Below are 9,335 nucleotides of genomic sequence, written 5' to 3' on the forward strand. Positions count from 1 at the left end.
CTCAAATAGAAGATTTGTCTCATAAAATTAACTCATGAGACCGTCTCTTGAAAAACCAATAGAACGATTTCGTAATGTTTTTTTTTTTGGATGATTTATTATTATGAATAGATTGGCATTCAATTTACCAATCTAGGATTTCTAAAAGAAACAAAGTTGCTACCATAAGAACTATGTACACATTTGTTTAGCAAGACACACAAAAAGAATATACAAGATCCAATATCACCTTTTTCTACTCATCTACCAACCTATAAAACCTATTCAGTAACCAAGATTTTACAAAACCTACATATGTAGTCCAAGAATAACTAACTCTTTTCATCTTTTTGTTGCATATATCGACCATGTATTCGACTTTAAAGCTCCGGTCTTTCCAATCAAGCAAGGATCTTAACCATGGCGATTATTAGAAACTGTACGACCATAACAAATCAACGTAACATACATGTTTCTCAACCACATATCCTTTAACAAGCCCCGGAAAAAAAAAAGAAAAAAAAAAAGAAAGCAATCAATCCTAATGTCATGAGAGTTCCAACATATAAAAATATGATTGCTGAAAAAAAAGGATTTATAGATTAAGGCTAACTAACCGCGATATTGGAACATGGAAAGGTAGATGTACATGCTGTTTCTTGTATTTCATCCATAGGATTTAAAACTGATCTAGTTAAAATGAACGCCGCCTGATCAGTGGTTGCTGCAGCCGCAGTTATGCTGTAGCCATTATCCCAGCGGTGACGAATTTCTTCTCTAGGATACCGGAAATCTAGCACTAGAACCTACAGAATGAAAGGGATAATCAGTCTAGGTTGCACGAAATTAATAATCAGGATGTTAAACCATTGCTCATGGGGAAACCTGGTTTGAAAATTCGGCACCAAGAGACATAACAACTGCCCATCTAGTGCCTGAAGTGGCCATGGACGTAACTTTGTAACCTTCACTCCACTTTTTGCTTACCCACCTATATGGAAATGAATCATATATTTTGTAACTCTGTTCCGTGTAAAGCGTCCTTGAGTCAAGTTCGAAAAATTTAGGAGATCCTTTTGGAAAAATAATATATTCAGAGACGAACACTAAGTTACCTTTCGACAATACAACCAACGAACTACCATCCTTGGCTCCAGCAACTGCACTGATGTGAAAATTCTCGTCCCATTGTTCGTATATCCATTCCTACCATAACCCAAAAATTAGCAGTGCTGAATTCTAAAGGATAGAGAGATGTACACTAAATAGAGAACATAACACATAATTTACTTAGCTTGATCAATGTTTAGAGAGTAAAACTTATTCTCATAGGTTAAAACACATATTTTAATAGATAAAAGGAAATATATCCAAAACCATATAACCATATCAAATATGTATAATAATCTTGACAATATCGAATTTGATTACAGAATGTTATCTTGTAGAAAACTTTAGTATGACCTAAAATTTCAAACAGAAGTGAGTAAAAGCAGTATAGTTTTCTACATCAATGCATTATAAAACACATTGGAAGGGTTGGGAAAAAAACCAAAAGGTAGTGTGTACCCTGTCAAGAAAGAGAGGAGATAGCCTGCAAACTTGTTCGGTGAAGCCAGTACTGTCATCCATTACAAGTGCCCACAGATTTTCGCAGGATGCTACGGCTCTGATGAATAAGCATTGGTTTCTTCCCTCTACAATGTGGTGGACAAGCCTTGAATCCATCACATCATAATGGTATCTTCAATGTAGCCAATCAAGCGTGAAGTCGATATTAGAAAAGTAAAAAAAGGAAATAAATAAAGACTGAAAGGTAAACTCAATGTTTAAACAAATCACCTATAGAAAGTCACCAGAAGTATAATGTTAACTATATAAGTAATATTTGCTCCAGGATTAGTTCTCCATTTGTTAAAATAAAAGAAAACCTTGTATTCACATTTTCATTTTCCTCCCCAAAACTGATTTTCCATCCTCTTCACCACTCCAATAAATATTCTAATATTATTTATGTTTTATCAAAGATTCTATATTTAAAAACTTTAAATATCAAACATACTATTGAAAAAATTATATATCCATTATTTTACATAATTCTCAAATCAGAATTCAATATATATCATTTGATATCCATCTGAAAATATATCTCAGTTCAAAAATAATACATAAATACTTCTCGTTCTCAATAAATTTTTAGAAAATATTGTCGAGAAAACAACAAACAGAAACAAGATGTTCTGAAACTCAAAATAAACTTTTGAAGAAATTGAACTGAGAATGAAGGGGTCAAATACCTTTGGTGCATGGGTTTACAACCATTATAAACGCTTATCCACTGTACTGCAGGTATTCCGAAGCAAACTTTCTTTTCAGGTTGTTCATCACCTTCATCTTCAAGCCAATACAGTGGATAATTTTTAGGTTATTCATCACCTTCATCTTCAAGCCAATCTCTCTTGTAACCAACCTTATTTATAAGCTTCATTTAAAAAACAAACAGGTAAGCCAAACTACATGTCACTCGTACATTTTATCATCCAATAAACATAAAAAGAAAACTTTTTAGTCCATTACTTAGCAGCAAGCACCTTTTGTGCACCCTCGATGTTGATTGGTCTGCAATCTGGCTCTGCCCCAACGATTCCATCAAACAAGAAGATACATTTAGCATAATCAGGGTCCTCGTCAAATTTCAAATTTACCGCATATTCCATAAACAGCATAAAAGGTTGTGGACAGAAAGAGCAAAGTTCCTCGGGTGAAGTTTCCATCTTCTTCTTGCAAACAAGGAACTCACAATTATCACCCTATTTTACAGCAGAAAAATGTTTGAAAGAGATTATGTGATTAGAACAATGAGAAGATAGACACAAAAAAGTAACAGCACGGGTAGTTCAGGACACTGACCTTGAATCCTTGCCAAGGTAATCCCCTCCGCAAAAGGAATATGAGTGTGTAAGCAAGAGATTCTAAATCATCTCTCCTGCTAGCAGTTCGACCTAAATGAGTATGAACACTAGCATAACGGAGAGTTCCCCTAACAGCCAATAAAAAACACATTTCAACAACAGTGTCCCGAACAAAAGGGATGAAAACCATGGATAGAAACAATGAGGTTTCCCTACAAGTTTCAAGTTATTTGGATGCCTATACCTGAACAAACCTGGTCGTTGGTCATATTGCACATGCAAATTAGAGTTGGCAATTGGCATCCTTCCATCTAGAGGCTGGTGATGCAAAAAGTACTTGCAATAGATTCTTAGGTATTGCAAGAGATACAAATGAATCGACAAGAAACAAAATCAGGTACCTAAACCAAGATCTAAAAGGTATAGTTTTTTCTCATCTGGGGTCCCTGGAGGACCAAGCAATATATTTGCAGGCTTCACGTCTCCATGGACAAACCTGTCAGTTTTTTTCAAGTAATTAATGAAAAGATCAATTATGTTTCATCATGCAAGTATCTACACATCATCATCCGTGAGAAAGACGCATAAAAAGAAGATCAAAGCTTGTATGATTTACCAGTTCACCGCACCTAAGAGTTTCAAAGAGAATATAAGGTAGATCAAATGCAATTCAAACTTCCCTTCACTTCTCAAAGTGGAACACATCAAGTTATGTGATGCATTTTCAAAAGTCTCCTTAACTTAAGTCTTGAAAGTCTGCAATTGAACAACAAGCATCCACTACTCTTTGTGACTTGTGAGTAATTGAGAAGATGCAAGCAATAATAAAACAAATCTGAAACTATGGCTCAGTATTTATTGATTCTGAAGGGTTGATTATCTGGACAAAACTCAAATTTTAGACATTGAAGAATGAACTCATTGTGTTTTCACTTAGAAGTTTCATGTTTTTTTTGGGCTGTTGGTGGATCTGGAGAGGCAGGGAGTAAACATAAAAATAAAATCATTGCATCAACATAGAAAAGAAGACATACTAAAATTCTGAAAATACAATCTGCAAACTAACAACCTGGCATAAAATAACTATAAAAAACACTCCAATTTGAACACACAGGCTGAATCATAATAACATAAAAACTAAATAAACATAGAACCCCCAAAGTTTTGCCCGGACTTGCACAAATGGTGAAGAAAACTCACTCTCTGGAATGCATCCCCTCCAGTATAGAAATAGCTTCGACAGCTATGCAAGCCACCATTGTAAAAGATATCCTGGATTTTGCAAGATAAAAGTTTAGTTGAGCAATTAAAAAAAACAACCAAGAACGTTCATTGTTGGAAATGGTAGAGAAACCACAGCATTGTTACACTTACACTTGGGGATTACTGCAAAAAATGTCCCACAAGCTTGGTCCAAGCTTGTCCATGATCTGCAAATTAATTCTCCAACTTCAACTTTCAAATTGAGAAACCAAAAGGAAGAATATAGGAAGAAAACCTAAAACAATATTACCAGACAAAAGAAGAACAGATAAATGCTGTAATCAACATACCATCATATAATAGTCACCCTTCCGAACGAAATGGTGCACTCGTGGTATACCAGGACTTTCCTCCATCTTACTGTGCTCGTCACAATTCATAACATATTTACTTGCAAAATCAATGAGACGAATTCACAACAGAATAGGTTGAAGATTCTTACTAATAAACCTGCCATTCATAAGGCGGGCCAAAATTGCATCCTTCACTCAAATGATGTTCAAATTTTATAGCCACCTGTTAAGTTCAAGCAGAGGTATTTCAATATGATGGAGAATATATGTGTACATTGAGAGCCAGCAGAATTAAATGAACCTAGAATGCCTACTTCTGCAGCTTCACGACCAGTTCCTCTAGAAATGCTACCACCAGCTATCGCACGACCAACATACACCTGTCCAAAACTTCCTTTACCTAGCCTCTTTTCAATTTTATACGTCAGCGAATCATCAATCTGAATCTGTAATGACCGAGTCATGAAATGGATTAAAGATGAGAGTGTCTCCAATTCCAATAGGTTCTAGAAGAACGCAAGAGCTTGTTTTTCTTAAGTGTGGGAATAACTCTTCGACACTTTGTGTCACAGGATATCACACCCAAAAAACTAAAGACCAGAAAACTGAAAAATAAACAATAAAAAGATTTGCACGTTTTTTACCAAAACTAAGCTAAATTGTAGCTCTCCCTTCAAATTAGTTGGTTCTTACATATAAAAAGGCCCATACATGCGAACATATAAAGATAACCAGGAAACAAAGATGGTTCATACATCAAATGTACATATATAAGCGTTTATACTCGTCTTCAAACCTGAATCTCAAACAGCTGGCATAGTTCCGAAAATTTATCTAAGAATTAAATGTTTAACAATTTCAAAATCTAAATCACTTTCCTAGCAGTCATTATATATTTCAACTCGGAATCATGAATGCACGTATAATTTATCTTTACTCGTGTTCACCCCAACAAGCATGTGACAGCACAAAAAACGACAACACCACAACTCAAAAGATAACAAACTCATAAAAATCTTGGAACATAATCTGATATTATGATCTCACAATTTCAGGAAGACCTGCAGCCTTGGCTGATTCATAATCACTTCTATGTTTGTATTTGTCGCAGCCATCCGCTGGCTTTTCTTCCTCCGTTTCTCTCATCAAAGTCCCCTTTTCCCGGATTCAAGAAAAATAAAAACAAAATAAATCCCAATAACATATCTACATGAACTGTCTATAAAGAACTCTATGTAATCATTTTAAAAATGCAATATTTCAACTACTAAATCGCCTTTCAAGAACCAGTCCGTTCAAACAATATATCAATACTTTTTCGGCTGGCCCCTGACTGCATGTACGCAAACATCGCTGATTTTCCAAGAAAGAAAGACGGGCATATTGATTAATCGAACCATGAATCAAGAACGAGTAAAATTACGTGCCGAGAATTGGAATTGGATTGAAGTCGGTTGAATTGAAGTAAAAAAAAAAAGTAGACAAGAGATGATTTTGAAGAGTAGCAATACTTAGATATCCGGTTGATCGTTGGGCTTCACAGATAATTAAAGAAATGCACCAAGAATTTGACAAGAAATAGATTTCGCTTATACCGAAGGACTTGATGGATGGTTTCTGTGAATTTGATGTAAAATAATTTCATATTTAACAATATATTTTTGGGATATATCAAATTTAAGAGATTTCGAACTCGTTAACTCGAAACATTAACATGATCGAAAAAAATTGTAATTTTAGTTTTATATATTTGATTTTTTTTTGTAATTTATATTTTTTTTTATTTTGTTAAATGTTAGTTTTACGTTGTTATTTTTGTTTCTTTTGCAAACATGATCATTTTTCGATTATAGCAATTGACCGATGCTCATGTGTAAAGTGTCGCATCACATTAAGATAAATATAACTGAAATTATAAAAAGTTGGAAAATATACACTCAATTTGGACAACATATAAAATACAAAATAAAAAATATATAGATAATGAAAATTACAATTCTCAAACAATTAAGTACGTTGGAAATAGAATAAATTTATTTTAATTGATTATATAAAATGGAATGATAAATTTGAATATTTGAAATAGGATTGGTTAAATTTATTTAGGAAAAAATAATCCTTTTTTTCTTTTCAACGTATTTATGAGTTTTCGAAAAATAATTTGAATCATTATTTAAATCTATTAACTCAAATGCAAAATTATGTACATTAACAAACCATCAATATTATCCATTAGGGGGTCTCCGTGTTATCGGAGTAGGTGAGCACTTTGAGCAGTAGTTAGAAGTTCGATTCTCTCCATAAACATGTTCTCGGATGAGTTTGTCACACAGAGTTTACCCAGTGCGATTGACATAACTAACGTGATATGTAAATTACTGTCCGATAAGAATATTGGGTTAGTCGCTGTTTTGAATTCAAATGAAAGGTCATTTTGAAAAAACCCAAATTCTACTAATGTCAATTAGAGTTTCAGTTGGTAATTCGAGAAGACCACATGCGACTGAGAAAGTTTACCCATGATCTTGATCGTGGAAGATGACCAAACCGCTTGGAAGAACGGGAGAAAACTAATAGGAAGATCAGAAACAAACCATACGGACAAGTCATCAATAAACAACTCAAAGAGAATGCTCTGCAAATTTTATTCATTCTAGTTCGTGTATTTCTAGTTTCTATGATTTTAGCTTTCCTTAGATTTAGCATATTTCTTCAGCTTTTATTTTCAATAACTAATTGTAAAATGTTGATTCATAAAAGCATAATTGTTTTGTTTTTGTTTATGGCTATTTATTTCAAATTCCTTTGTTTTTCTAAAATATTTTTCGGTTCTTGATGCTTACCGAGGGATTTGAAAATAACGATTGATTCGGAGCTCACATCATTTGGTTTAAAAGTAAGATTTCACATTTGTCACCATCTGGTGCCTAGCATGGCATACATGCGGAAATTTTGTGGTAAAAAATTGACACGCTCGGTGGGACACAATGGCTCCAAAATATACTGAGAAGCATGAAGAAATTCCCCAATCATAGGGGAATGACCATGCCGCCAAGGAATCGGAAAACACTGAGAATGGCGGAAGGATGCTTCAAATTCCAGTAGGTTTATGAATCATCGTAAGGGAATTCACTCAAAAGATACTTGCAATGAAGGACCTATTGATACTAATTTTCCAGATTCATATTATTATAGTTCACATGATGAAACTTGGATTTCTCAGGTATTTTTGTCGAGAAAAGATTGAAGGATTAGATGGTGAATACTATTGAGAGATTTCATTGCATCAACCGAGTACACGGATAAATTATTGGAGAATATCCTAATCCAAAATCTTCATGTTTATATGGTTGTGTTTCTGAGGATAAAATGTGGATTCCTCAATCTCTTTTACAGAGAAAATAAGAGAAATTTTTAGATGAAAGCTACAACATAAGAATGCATACACAAGAATATAATGCATAGTTTGATATTGGAGAATATGTGATTTCTGATTTTTCACATCCATACGATTATGATTCAAGAGAGAAAACATGGGTTTCACATGAGGTACTACCACAAGGCTCTAAAGAACAAGGAGGATTAGTTGGAGGATCCGTCCATCACATGGTAGAACATAGGGAGATAAACATATATCAAGAGGAGAATTCTAACAAAATCCCTAAGGAACTATCAGTTTCTCGTGTTTCCTCAGAACTGAATTATGAGATCGATAAATTGGATTTAATTATGTCAAGTGTCAAGAGACGTATAAAGGAATCTATACATTTTACGTCTCATGGTAGAAAAAGTGAGCAAGATCATGTAAACCACAGTGAGTTGATTGAAAGAAGCTCTGTAAATTCAACAGAGTTCTGGCCAAGGTAAGGAATGCCAAAATAGTGAGGAAGGCCAGAATATCGAAGAAGACCGGAATAGTGGCCACAAAAAAATGCCGATATAGGAGAATCATCATGGAATTTTCATCACCTCTTTTATAAATTCGTTTGCATGCCACATAAACGTGGAAGAAAGATATCTAAAATTCATATAGTTATCATATGAAAGAATATTTTGCTCAGATGTGTTAGGTGCAATAATTGTCCATGTTTGGTAGAGCGATCGAACCTTGGTTCTTGAGCTGTTGTGCAGTTTAAAAGATTTGAGTTGCACCATTACCACCAGCTATAGCTTTTGGTAAAGCGGCAAGCGCTCGGTCCGACAATTAGTATCAGAGCCAAGGTCACGGGTTCGATTCTCATTTATTGCAAAGAGTGTAATTATTGAGAGGGAGATTGTTGGGTGCAATAATTGTCCCTGTTTAGTAGAGCGATCGAACCGTAGTGCTTGAGCTGTTATGCGGTTTAAAAGATTTGAGTTGCACCATTACCACCTGCTATACCTTTTGGTAAAGCGGCAAGCGCTCGGTCCTACAAAATGATACATTGTTTAATTAAGGAAAAAAAAGAAAAATTGAAACAAAGAAAAAGAATAGAGAAGATAAATATGAAGAAAATGATAAAAATATATTGGATTCTCAAAGAAAAGATATTTGAGCTAAAAAAACTCATGTTCAAATTGGAAAAGGAAGAATTCCTTCACAAAAATCCATAAAAGAGTGTCGGGTGTCAAGAGATAAGAATTTTGAGGTGAATGATACGTACATAAGAAGTTCATGTAGAGAATCATTTTTACGAGAGGAGGAACACGGTTGAGAATAAATTCGTTGGCCCAAAAAGCATTAACATAAAGTGTTGGATACCAACTAAGATGGTTATCAAAGCCAAAGACAGAAGAGGTGAAAGTTTCAATATAAAGGATCGTGTGATACCTCGTCCAAGAATGAACATAATTTCAAGACTGTGCAGACATGGATTTTACAGTGGAGGAAGGGTTAAAAAAAATTGTT

General features: G+C 34.3%; 1 pseudogene; it reads right to left on the minus strand.

Moving 5' to 3' along the window:
- Positions 1-106: 106 nt before the first annotated feature.
- On the minus strand, positions 107-6,054 carry LOC142531469 (casein kinase 1-like protein HD16; annotated as a pseudogene).
- Positions 6,055-9,335: the final 3,281 nt, after the last annotated feature.

This window comes from Primulina tabacum, chromosome 17 (assembly GCF_025594145.1).
Source record: "Primulina tabacum isolate GXHZ01 chromosome 17, ASM2559414v2, whole genome shotgun sequence".
Classification (NCBI taxonomy): Eukaryota; Viridiplantae; Streptophyta; class Magnoliopsida; order Lamiales; family Gesneriaceae; genus Primulina; species Primulina tabacum.